This window comes from Haematobia irritans, chromosome 3 (genome assembly GCF_050003625.1).
Source record: "Haematobia irritans isolate KBUSLIRL chromosome 3, ASM5000362v1, whole genome shotgun sequence".
Lineage (NCBI taxonomy): Eukaryota > Metazoa > Arthropoda > Insecta > Diptera > Muscidae > Haematobia > Haematobia irritans.
Window position 1 is genome coordinate 107071132 of NC_134399.1, and position 14493 is coordinate 107085624.

A 14493-nucleotide genomic window follows, 5' to 3' on the forward strand; every position below is an offset into this window, starting at 1 on the left:
TCCCGAGTCGATCTAGCGCTTGGTGTCCGTCCGTCTGTCCATGTATTTGCTGTTCGCAAGATTCCTGTCGCAATTATTAACCGATTTTGTTGATATTTGGTACAGGGTGTTTTTTTGGGTACAAAGACGGACGCTATTGAATTTGGCTCCCATATATATGTATCGCCCGATTTCGACAAATGGGGTTACGTTGCGCTTTTTTACTAACCGATTAAAATTTTGACAATTTTTTTCTATAGAAATAAACTTTTGAGAAAATTTTCTATAGCAAAGACAATTTAGAGAAAATTTCCTATAGATATAAAATTTGGCAAAGTAATATTTTTTTGGAAAATTTTTCTCCACATTTTTTTAGATTATTTTTAGCTCGAGTGGAAACTGTGGTCCTAACGCCATATACGCCAGTTGCTGATGGTGTATGTAAAGCATATTTTGAGGAAGATACTGTGGACACTACCTTCTCTCCTTGAAAAAGATATAGAGCACACTATATCGGCAGGGTCCGGACCCAGCTCGAAAATGGGGACTAGAAACAAATTTGGGATTTCCTGATATAAAAAATGTGTGATTTTTAGAAGATGTTAGATCGCACAGCAAGACTATTGATATAGGTTTATGCGGCCGTCATGAGGGGAAATTTGTAGTAAAAAAATAATAGCGATATATTAAAGACCCTCATTTTTTATACCCTAAAGCACATAGCGGTTTGGGTATAATAACTTTGATCCGCCAAAAAATGTACCTACCAGAAATATTGATTTTAGACCCCATAAAATATATACCGATCGACTCAGAATCACCTCCCGAGTCGATCTAGCGCTTGGTATCCGTCCGTCTGTCCATGTATTTGCTGTTCGCAAGATTCCTGTCGCAATTATTAACCGATTTTGTTGATATTTGGTACAGGGTGTTTTTTGGGTACAAAGACGGACGCTATTGAATTTGGCTCCCATATATATGTATCGCCCGATTTCGACAAATGGGGTTACGTTGCGCTTTTTTACTAACCGATTATAGTCAAATTTGGCAAAAAGTAATTTTTTTTCATCAATCTTCAAGTGTGCAAAATTTCATCGGAATCGGTTCAGATTTAGATATAGCTCCCATATATATGTATCGCCCGATTTTCCCAAATTTGGCCACAAAACCCTTATTTATTACCCAATCTTACTCAAAATTAGCAAAAGGTATCCCTCTGTGTTATCAACCGAACCTGCCAAATATCATCCAAATCGGTTCAGATTTAGATATAGCTCCATATATAATTAATGCTATCATTTCTGTGGTTGAAGACATTTCAATTAAAAACTTAATTGGATCAATTAATTTCGTGATTGAATCATTCCTTCAACTACGTTTGACACATCTGGTATTATTTTGAGAATCGAACTGTGCCTGACCATAGCAAGCATTCAGCCGTTGTTGTTTGTTTGTTTGTTGGGCCAATATGTCTAAAGACAATAGATGCAACATGGCATTTAGGGAATCTCTTCCTACCTTACTAAATGCACTGAGGTACAAAAACACGCTATTGGCTTAGCTTTAACTAAACTTATCGCCTTTCGAAGTGTCGACCATCAGACCACAATACCATATAGAATTATAGCTCGAACCGCTGTCGTATACAAGAAAATTTTCGGGTTTAGTCCACATATTTTCCCCACAATACATAGGGGACATCTTAGCCATTTTTAAATTATTATTTTTTTAATTTTCTTCTATTATTAAAATATTTTAGTAAAATCTAACGTACATTTTCTTTCATGGTGAATTTATATTTTGGTTGTGTAGTAATCTTCTTCAGTTTTATCCGTTACAACTTCATAAACATAAATTAATTTCCCTTCATATAAAAGTCCTTTCTTATCCACTGTGCGAAAATATATATGATGTTTTTGTTTCGACTATCCCTAATATTCATAACTAACAATACGGCAACAAACATTTGAAGAATGACTAACCAGTTTTGTTTACTTCTTCGAAATTAATTCGAAGATGCAATCCAATAAAAAATCAATGCAGCCACTGAGAAGGCAGCTGTGGTAAGTAAATGTGCAATATCTAGCCGGTGTTGCATAGAAGAAGTTGGACTTTTTACCTACCATTCGATGGTGACCACTTTAACGAATGTCTGTCTATTGAGTAAGTTACTTGTTTGGCATAGTTCAATAAGGATTTTAGATGTTCATTCAATTCAGTTTTTTTTTTACCATGAGGGTGTTAAGTGAAAGTTATTATGTAATAAGAAACTGCTGGAAATGTAAAAATTACATAGTACCAAATGTGTTGCTAAGTGTGCATGAGAAGAATATGAGGGCTCTAAAATTATTGAATTGACATTTTTTTTTTTTTGATTTTTTTCCATCCCCAAAGAATGTTGGTATAACAAATTTCCCATTCTGTTTGAAATCTTATTTCATATTCACGAAGCTATTCCAAAACAATCCATCTTCACACAACTCACGCCAATGAAAACCCAGAATCATCCAAATGCATGAAACTCCTGTATAGAATCCATGTTATTATCAATAGAGCGTCGTAAAGCTGAGAACAATGCATACTGGAGAAATAGGGATACTGGGAGCAGAGTGCACGTATAAGCATGTGATAAACTAACATATTGTCGTATGAGTTACAATTTTTATGGAAAATTACAAGCACGAAACAAACATTTTGGCGAAAATCTGTTGGATGCGAAACTATGTTAACCAAAAACAAAGTTCTGTCGGTGAACTTTTCTCGCATGACAGTCATTTTATTTTATAGCATGAGATAACTTTGTTGGTAATATTTTGTAGCATGAGATAACATTTTTGGTGAAATTTTTTCGCATGGCACAAATTTTGTAGCATGAGATAAAAAGATAAAATTATTACATGAAATTGAAACAAATTTTTTGTTGAAATTTATTATACAAATTTTTGGATGATATTTACAGAGGTCAGAACTTAATTTAGGATACCGATTTTTTAATATTTGGTCGATATGCTTAAAAAACTTCTTTTGCCCATATCTAGAGCGAAAAGGACTTTAATTCGTGACCATCCCCAAAATATTGAAAAAAAACCCAAACCCAACAAAATTGAAATTTTTATATGAAAAACTTCTTTTGCCCATATCTCCTTAAATATGCGTCCTAGAGCGAAAAGGACTTAAATTCGTGACCACCCCCAAAAACTTGAAAAATCCACCGAAAACCTAAAAAAAAGTATATACGACCGTAAGTTCGGCCAGGCCGAAGCTTATGTACCCTCCATCATGGATTGCGTAGAAACTTCTTCTAAACACTGCCATCCAAGGTATCTTAAAACCTCCTAACACCATCTTCTAAACTGTATGTAAGTCCATACGTGGTATATATTAAATCAAAAAAGATCGATCCAATACGTATATAATTCAGTTTGACAAAGTAGACATAAAATTTTGACAAAATTTTCTACAGAAATAAAATTTTAACAAAATTTTCTATAGAAATAAAATATTCACAAAATTTTCTATAGAAATAAAAATTTTGACAAAATTTGCTATAGAAAGAAAATTTTGACAAAAATTTCTACAGAAATAAAATTTTAACAAAATTTTCTATAGAAATAAACTTTTGACAAAATTTTCTATAGAAATAAAATTTTGGTAGATTATTTTTGGCTCGAGTGGCAACCATGATTATGAACCGAATAAAATTTGAACAAAATTTTCTATAGAAATAAAATTTTGACAAAATTTTCTATAGAAATAAAATTTTGACTATGATGAAAATTTTATTATGAACGGAATAAAATGTTAACAAATTTTTTTCTATTCTGGCACGGTTGTTAAAGATCATGCACTAACACCACGTTCCAAATTACAACCGGATTGGATGAAATTTGCTTCTCTTGGAGACTTTGCCAGCCAAATCGGGGGATCGGTTTATATGGGGGCTATATATAATTATGAACCGATGTGGACCAATTTTTGCATGGTTGTTAGAGACCATATACCAATATCATGTACCAAATATCAGGCGGATCGGAAGAAATTTGCTTCCCTTTGAGGCTCCGCAACCCAAATCTGGGGATCGGTTTATATGGGCGCTATATATAATTATGGACCGATGTGGACCAATTTTTGCACGGTTGTTAGATGTCATATACCAATACCATGTACCAAATTTCAGCCGGATCGGATGCAATTTGCTTCTCTTTGAGGCTTCGCAAGCCAAATCTGGAGATCGGTTTATATGGGGGGCTATATATAATTATGGACAGATGTGGACCAATTTTTGCATGATTGTTAGAGACCATATACCAACACCATGTACCAAATTTCAGCCGGATCGGATGAAATATGCTTCTCTTAGAGGCTCCACAAGCCAAATCTGGGGATCGGTTTATATGGGGGCTATATATAATTAAGGTCCGATATGGACCAGTTTTTGCATGGTTGTTAGAGACCATATACCAACATCATGTACGAAATTTCAGCCGGATCGGATGAAATTTTCTTCCCTTTGAGGCTCCGCAAGCCAAATCTGGGGATCGATTTATATGGGGGCTATATATAATTATGGACCGATGTGGACCAATTTTTGCATGGTTATTAGAGACCATATACCAACACCATGTACCAAATTTCAGCCGGATCGGGTAAAATTTGCTTCTCTTTTAGGCTCCGCAAGCCAAATCTGGGGATCGGTTTATATGGGGGCTATATATAATTATGGACCGATGTGGACCAATTTTTGCATGGTTGTTAGAGACCATATACCAACACCATGTACCAAATTTCAGCCGGATCGAATGAAATATGCATCTGTTAGAGGCTCCACAAGCCAAATCTGAGGGTCCCTTTATATGGGGGCTATACGTAAAAGTGGACCGATATGGCCCATTTTCAATACCACATCGATAACAACTACTTGTGCCAAGTTTCAAGTCGATAGCTTGTTTCGTTCGGAAGTTAGCGTGATTTCAACAGACGGACGGACGGACATGCTTAGATCGACTCAGAATTTCACCACGACCCAGAATATATATACTTTATGGGGTCTTAGAGCAATATTTCGATGTGTTACAAACGGAATGACAAAGTTAATATACCCCCATCCTATGATGGAGGGTACAAAAATTAAATTTTTATATGAAAAACTTCTTTTGGCCATATCTCCTGAAGGTTGAAGGTGATGTCAACTCAAAGATCCGCTACTTTATTTTTAGATATTTGGTCGGGCAAGGGACGTCCCTTTTTTAAAACAATAGAGCAAAATCTACTCTTCTCCAATTTATTTATTTTTTAATTATTTATTTAATCAAACTGAGCCCCCATACACTGCAAAAAAAGGAATGCCCGGTTCCAAAGATATTGTCTTTACACTAATGATTTTTTTATTGAGCCAAAGAAGCGGATAATGGAAGTAAGAACACATTTAAGACAGAGTTCTCTTTTAAATTTGAGTTTTGCGTACTTGATTCTAGGAAACAAATTTAAATTATTAATTTTTTTCATGTGCTATCAAAGTCCAATAAAAACGACAACTTAAATTTCCAAATTCAGACTCGACTATGAGTAAAAATAATGTTATGTTTCAATTAAAAAACGCCTTAAAAATAAAGTGTTAAACAACATATCCTACACACAAAAAATTATCACCAACATTTTTTCAATTAAACACTTAATTGAATTGGAAACGGATTCAATTAATATGTTAATTGATTCAATTAATTATTTAATCAAATCCGAATAAAACCCAATTAAAAAATGATTGATATTTGTAACGTTTCCAATTAAAATATTAATTGATTCAATCAATTTGTTAATCAATTCGGAAATAATTTTCAATTACAAACGTGATTGAAATTTTTTTCCGTTTCCAATTACACATGTGATTGATCCAATCACCTTTGTGATTGAAATTGAATAATTTTGAGCAATGGAAAGAGCGAAAAGAGAACAAGAGAATGGGTATTTATTCAACAATGTATGATGGAGAGATCAGTCTGTAGAAGTAACTTGTAACGAACGGTTGGGTTTTTGTTTTTCGCGTAAATTGAAAAACATGATTGGCGACATTCTGTCTGCTGCATTGAAAATGTGTACATAAATATTTTGAACGCAACAACAAATCATAGCAAAGGGTTGAAATAAATAAAAGGTGCAACAACAAATGGCCACGTGCTAAAGGTTTGAAAAAATATATGAGAGAACGCATTTGAAATTACCTGTGTTTGTGGTATTGTAAAAATGGAAAACAATCTACGTTTATTGAAGGTAAGAAATTGTGAAATGTGAATACGGGTTTCCATTGAAGCCTGTTTACATTAAACGAACTAAAATAATATATTTTTTTATTCATTTCTTTTAGTGACCAATTTTATTTTGTGAAATTGACCAATCAATCCCATCAACTCCATCATTTTATCAAATATATAAGAATATGTTTGCAACAAAAAAAATATAATTTTAAAAGATCAAGACGGTACCCACGTCTTGATCTTTTAAAATTATAAATTTTTTTCACTCCTAGTTTTCTTAAAACCAAGAGCGGTATGGGTTTGTTGGAAGATTCACCTTGAAGTTGGGAAGTGGCGTTGGCACTAAATTGCATTTTTGCTTTACCTGCCTTTTTCAGTTTGAACCCAAGTAGAGAGCAGTATATCTGATATATAAACTAATGAGCTGAATTATGTAATGGTAAAAAAAGTTCTTTCTTTTGGATTTAAAAATATGAAAAATATCCGAAAATAATAAAAATATGTATTTACCATTTATATTTTTTTTCTATTTCCAGAATTTACAAAGTATCATCAATATAATACCAAATACTACATTGTTTTCCCATTATTTTTTGTCTTTCATTGGTTCAAATTTTAATAGACGATTTCAATGTGTGGATTTTGGAAAGGAATTGTTACTAAAATTAAATTACCGAGCTCCTTAATACACCTTTTTATGCTAAAAGACTACAACTGCAAAAGAAGATTATAAATCTGTAACCTGGAACTAAGAATTGAACTTGATATTCTATGCAGGTAATGTTGAACAAAATTAACTTTTAATTGAACAAAATTAAATTCAAATTATTCTAATTTAGCTTACAGGCTGCTGAATTATTTGGAAATCTAGGCGCATCTACATATTAGAAGGAACATGCTAACATGGTTATTATTATAAGGAAGATAATGATTTATATAATTTATTTTTTCACCCTATAGTTGTTATTGATAGTAATTGTATTTGTAAGTTATGTTAGAACAAAACACAAATGACAAGAACCAAATTTATTTGTCTTTTGCATAATTCAAAAAATAATAAAATATTGAATATGTTTTATAAGAAATACATATTTTATTTTATTTCAAATAAAACTAAATACGATTTTGGGGTCGCAATATATAAATTTTTTGACCGAAATTTATAGCCAATTTCAATTAATTATTTAATTGAATGAATCAAATAGTTGATTGATTTTTGTCGCGAAATTAATTAAAATTTTAATTGAATCAATTAAAACTGTGATTGAATTTTATGTTAAAAATCAATCACGTTTTTAATTGATTCAATCACACAATTAATTGATTCCGTGACAAAAGTCAATTAAATTTTTAATTGAAAATCGTGTTGGTTTTCAATCAAAATGGATGATTGATACTATCATTTTCGTGATTGAAGACATTTCAATTAAAAAAATGATTGAATCCGCGATTTTCGTGATTGAAATCAAAAATTTTTTTGTGTGTATATTCAAACGTTTTTTGCTTTGTAGCTAATATGCAAAAAGTCAACAAATTTAGACGATTTCATTAATTTCGAAGATTTTTTCAGAATTATTAAAGCCAAGTTGACCTTATTTATTTTTATATAAATTTATTTATTATAAAGGTCGAATAAAAAGAAAATTAATAAGCCAATCAGACACACAACAAATATTTGTTTTGTCTTACTATGATTTGTTTATACAATTTTGCTTTAACAAACCATTGTTATTTATCATTTGTAATTGGAATTTATATACAATAAATCATACATAACTTAGTAAAACGAAATTTTCTTTCATATTAGGATACCCAATTTTAAGTCGAATCACTTAACTATATGGACAAAACGACTAATCAACATTCGTATTTTAAGGACATAATATCTTTGGCCTCACGGCAATATTTTTTCAGTGTAGAAAAATATCATATTTTTAATTATAAATTACATACATCAAAAATTACTAAAAAAATTAACACAAAAAATTAAAAATCCTAAAAAATGTTATGATAATTTTTTAAGAACTTTTAAATATTCACTTTCTCTCATGTATTTGACAGGAAACATAGAGTGTTTTTATGTAGTTGCCAGTAAAGGGACTTACCAAGGCCCTACTCCCTAAAAGAGTTCTAAGTTTTTTTTTGGTTAAATAACTTCACAAACGTTCTATGTTAATAATTCTATATTTGTGTCAAGAAATTTGAAATTTCCATTCAACGTGAGAGAAAATGGTACATGTACCCTAAAAGAACGCTTCTGTAACATATACCGCAAACACATTTTTGTCGCAAACATATATGTTAATATGTTATAATATTGTAATATTAATATTATATGCTTACACTTAAAAATAATGTGTTAAAAATGTTAGTTCCAAACATATAATTTTTACACCCAAACATATGAAAAACAAGCTACCATATATGATCGTGACAATCATGTTTCTTCCCTGTGTGCAGTCAGTTAAAGAAATTTTCGTAGACTTTTTTCTAATGGTAGGTTTAATTATGAAAATAAGTTTAATTATTATAATTTTTTTTATATATAATAATTGCAAATACACGGATGAAAAAGACTGTTTTTCATATGTTTGGCTATAAACATTATATGTTTGGAACACAAATTTTTAAACACAATATTTTTGAGTGCAAGCATATAATGTTCATAAACTAGCATAACATGTTTGGGACATATATGTTAATATGTTAGAACATATTATGTTTGGGACATAAAATGTTTGTAAATATAATATACTTGGATGCAAACATATATTAATTTAGAAATAGCCTATAAACATATATGTGTTTAGTAGCTTGGAGCGCTATTTAACAGGGAGCGATATTGAATTAAGTTGGTGGTTGTTGCTTGTTATTACAAAATTAACATTTTATTTTTCCTTGGGCAATTGATCAGCTCTTCTTTGATCCTTACAAACTGTGTGGTCCGCTGTTCGAATCCCCGTCCGGCAAAAGGTAAAATTAAAATAAAAAAAATTATACAATTGAATAATTTCTTCTACAATGTTTGTATTACAGAAAAAGGTGCTAAGAACTAAAAAATATCGTGGAAGTGAGAAAGATGTGGGGGAATATACAATTGGGCAGAAACAAAATTTTGAGCATTCAGGTCGAAAACCTATGTTGTTAGCACCTATATTACCTGTTTATTTTCATAATTCATTATGATTGTAAATATATAAATAAATAAATAAAATTTTGAGCACAATATTGTTTGGGAGAATTTTTTTTAAGCATATAATATTTTTGGGTGCAAAATGCTTCTAAACATATTATATGTTCACATAATAACATATTGTTTTTTGGAAGACAACATTATTGAATTTGGATGCAAAAATACAAAATGTTTGGAACTTAGACTAACCAAACATATATTGTTTAGACCAATATGCTTTCAAACATATTATATATTGGAAGAGATCAAACATATAAATGTTTGGGCAATACCCAAAAATATATATGCTTGAAGCAAAATATGTTTGGGAGTATATGTTACAGAAGCGATTTTTTGTGAGCGTGTAGAAGACATTTTGGTAAAATTACTTTGATTTCCTTATCTAACAATTCCTTGTTTCCCACCATTTTGAAACTGTTACTAAACTAAAGCAATCATCTTTCATTTCAAATGGACAAAACACATTTACCACTAGGAAACGTTATCCGCACGTCATCATTGTTAGACGATTGAGTGATTAGTTCCATGATTTTGCTCACACATTTAATTACGCTGAGAAAAATATGTTTGCTCGTTGAAAAATCTTTAAAGTTTGTTTTGTATTACAACCCTGCCAGCATTTCAAAGTTCCATTTCAACCTCATCGTTACCACAGACTCGTAAATGTCACTTCAACCATCATGAAAAGGTACATCAAAAAGTACATGCAAGTAATTTGCCATCCCTACTGTTAAAAAAGCCATTTTTTGTGAAACGCCAAGCGCAACCAGCTTGTTATATTTTAATTAAATAAAAACGAAAATAAAGTTCTGAAAACATAGATTATACGCTTAAAATTGTGAATGGTATATTGGTGAACAATTTGGTGATTTTCCAAATGGAATAAAGTGATTGTTTTTCAGATATTTTACAGACACGCTGCCTCCATGGAATAAAAACACTGGTTGATAGACGCAGCAACATGTAACTCGCTACTTTTAACTCAACATCATCATTAATGCCAAAAATTATGTTAAATGTAATGTGATAGTGGTATAAATGTTATATTTTTAAGAATTTGTAAATGTTTAATCAAATTAATAAATATCTAAACAAACGTGTTTTACTCGACCACAATGATTCTTTTACAACTATCTTAAAATGCACTTTTTCTGATTGTTTGGAGGGTCCCTTATTGGCGTCGTTCTAAATTGATCTATAAAGGCACCTAATAATTGCACTCATGCGAAACATTTTTGTAGTAACTTGGCGTGGTACAACTTCTCAATAGTGACGGCGCTTTTCCGACGAGTTTTTGATGTCGTATATGATTGTTTTCGACGTAGTGGGGATTCTCAAAAGAGTCCCCAAATTCAAAAAATGTTGGCAGGGAAATTGCATCTTGTTATAAAGGATACAAAAAAAAAAAAAAAAAAAAAAAACAACCTCCAAAATATACTAAATATTGTTTACTATTTTTATTTATTTTAAGGCCGATACTTTCCAAGGTCCCAAATGGCTGATATATTTTAGCAAATATTCAATTATAATGGTATTAATAACAAACATTTTCTTTGTGTGTATTATACGACCCGAAGCATCATAATCATGGGATGGTAAGGTCATTAGCTATTGTGTCTGCACTCCAAAGTATAGCAAATGTTCAAAATGTGACTATGAGTCGGTTGTCATTAGTCATGTCTTTTTTGCAAAAAAAAAGAAATCAATTAGCCAAAATGTAAGATGCATCACAAAATATGAAAATTACACTTGCTTACAAAAACTTCATGTACAAATAGGTAATTTGATTGCCAATTTAAATTAAATTAATTAAAAAGATTTTTACGAATAGAAAAATATGCCCATAGGAAAATGTCTGCAAATACACCCAGAAAAAAGTGCCTTCGAAACTAAAGGAAAAAATTTTCATCAATATAGTTTATCCATTTTATTTCCATTAAGGTAAATTTTTGTGAAAAATAATAAAATTTACTCGTTTCAGTAAAAAAATCCTAAACTGTAAGCAGTTAGGATTAGTTCGTTAACTAGAATAAGGCATGGAATTTTACTCATACTATTTTCTTCGCTGGGTATAAGAATTTACTACTGAAAAAGAAAATTTTATTCACCGATAACAAAGCATTCGTAAAAATAAACAAAAACCGAACTAAAACCAAGTTTCCTCAAAATTAGTAAAATTTCTTATATAATGATAATTGCGACTTCCTTTATAATAGAAAGTTTTTCATACATACGAACAACACTTGGCATAGAAAAATATTTTAGTTCATTCGTACTAAGAAGTATGCAATCCTTTCAAAACTTAGGGAAACACACTTGTTAGAATATAGGAAATTTTCCTACATTTCTATTGTCTACCTGTAATCGATACCTGTCATCGTAATCGATGTGTTTGCGCGTGGGTGTAATCGATATATTTGCGCGTCGGTTGTTTTTTTAGTTGGAATCGCGTTGTTTTGGTATACGCAGAGATTGTTAAAAAATAATATGGTAAAATAATATAATAAATAACAAATAAAATATATAAAATATTTGTTATTTTAAATTAGTGAGAAAAATTTTCGTTTTTTTAAATAAATCTATCAATATTCGTGATAGTGTATAAAGAAAGAAAACACCAGCAGAATAACAACCCTTTCATTTGTCTTCATTTTGGAATCTTCAATTATCAGGTAATATTCAGTGACGCTAACCTTTTGCAACAAAAATGTTTTATGATTTTTTATATTTGTAGGTATTGAAATTGTAAAAGGAGGACAAAATCGTTAGGCAGCAACTTATTAAAAGTGAAAAGTACAAGAAGAAGAAAAAGTGCGTTTTACAGTTGATAATATCACACGGAAATTGGAAATAGTGGAATAATAAATTAATATTTCAAAGAGATTCGATGCTGTTGATTCTTAATAAATATATTCGTTTCGGCGTTTTCTTTTCAATGGCTCTATTAACCATGTTCCTTAATCTATATCTGTCCATAAAGCTCGAAAAATAATTGTATAATTAGATATTCAATATATTAATAAAACATGTCTTTTAAATAAAATTGCTTATAGAAATAAATAAAATTGTATTTAAAAACGAAGGTAAGCAGTTCTAATTATGAAGTAAAAGTTTTACCAAACAATGTGTAAGATTTGTCGAAATGAATGAAAAAATTTCAATAAAATCATTCCATATATGAATTCAAATTAGTTAAATTTTTTTCATTCTGTAGTATAGTGGTATATAAATATAGGAAAATGTTAACTAATATATGGAATGCATTATTCCTAATTTCTACGAAAATCACATCGTTCAAATAAATAAAAATGTCTTTGGCGCTATACGAAGTTCAACTTTCTTCACAATGAGTTCATTTTAACTTAAAGAAGGGGTCACTTTTTTCTGGGTGTAATAGTTTGCAGACGATACCTACTCTAACCTTATCTAAGAGCAGACAACAAGCTTTTAGATAAGGTTAGGTTAGGTATCATAGCAGCCAGTTAATTCAGGCTCACATAGTCCATATATTTCTTAAAATATTCCCGATTAAGATCTATACACTTTTCCATGCCTTTGAATCAGTTGCCGTAGCACTTTCCCACTATGATTGAGATATCTCCAAAACATGCATTCTTAACGCACACGCAGAGAAGAAACATGATTGTCACAATCATATTCGAAGAGCAAAATAATATGGTAGGAGCTATTTTTGCGGCGACCATGTAACATTTTACCCTGCAACCATGTTGGCTCAGTGAACATGGTTCTAAGCAAAATAAAATTGTTCTCATCTAAAATGTTATTATATTGATAAAAAGAATTGTGTTAGAATCAAAAGACAATGGTCACGATCTAAAATGTTAAAAAATCTTATTTTGCAAAATTTTATTTCTATAGCAAATTTTGTCAAAATTTTTTTGAGGTAACTCTCTGTAATTTTATTAAATAATTCCTGGCTTGCCTCAAACCAACATCTTTTATTTATCATAACGTTGTTATTTATTTCTATAGACAATTTTGTCAAATTTGTATTTCTATAGAAAATTTTGTCCAAATTCTATTTCTATAGAAAATTTTGTCAAATGTATGGAATGATTACTTATCCAAATTTTTTGTCAAAATTTAATTTCCATAGGAAATTTTGTCAAAATTTTATTTCCATAGAAAATTTTATCAAAATTTTATTCCTATAGAAAATTTTCTAAAAATTTTATTTTTATAAAAAAAATTCTCAAAATTGTATTTCTATAGAAAATTTTCTCAAAATTGTATTTCTATAGAAAATTTTGTCAAAATTTTATTTCTATAGAAAATTTTGTCAAATTTTTGTCAAAGTCTTACTTAAAATGTTGTTATATTTTCATGTTAGCCTGATACCGAAAACAGGCAATTGACGTCCAAATGCATTATATCTAATTATACAATTATTTTTCGAGCTTTATGGACAGATATAGATTAAGGAACATGGTTAATAGAGCCATTGAAAAGAAAACGCCAGATACAAATCTATACACGCCTGGACTGTACATGTTTCGGTTCGGACGAATGATCCTTTCCACAGCCTTTAGTATAGATCTGGCTGGGAGAGATAACTCAATTTTGGGCCCTTTATTATTTATTATTTAAAATTTTATTTTTATAGAATATTTTCTCAAAATTGTATTTCATTAAATAATTTGCTCAAAATTTTATTGCTATCGAAATTTTTTTTAAAAATTTATTTCTATAGAAAATAGTGTCAAAATTCTACCAACTGTGGCAACCGTGCGAATGACCCATAAAATGGATGCTCACATTTTGGTGGTGAAGAGTGAAACGTCTTCGGCGGTTGTATTTCCTGATTTCTATAGAATTTTTTTGTGAAAATTTTATTTCTATAGAAAATGTTTTGTTAAAATTTTATTTCTATAGAAAATGTTTTGTTAAAATTTTATTTCTATAGAATTTTTTTTTGTTAAAATTTTATTTCTATAGAAAATTTTTTGTTAAAATTTTATATCTATAGAAAATTTCCTCAAAAATTTATTTCTATTGAACATTTTGTCAAAATTTTATTTCTATAGAAAATATTGTCAAAATTTTGTTAAA

At 30.2% G+C, this 14493-nt stretch overlaps 1 long non-coding RNA gene across 1 annotated transcript; it reads left to right on the forward strand.

Moving 5' to 3' along the window:
• Positions 1-10035: 10035 nt before the first annotated feature.
• LOC142231833 (uncharacterized) lies at positions 10036-10519 on the forward strand. The gene is made up of 2 exons (XR_012720936.1): positions 10036-10268; positions 10326-10519. It is a non-coding gene; the product is annotated as an uncharacterized LOC142231833 (long non-coding RNA).
• Positions 10520-14493: the final 3974 nt, after the last annotated feature.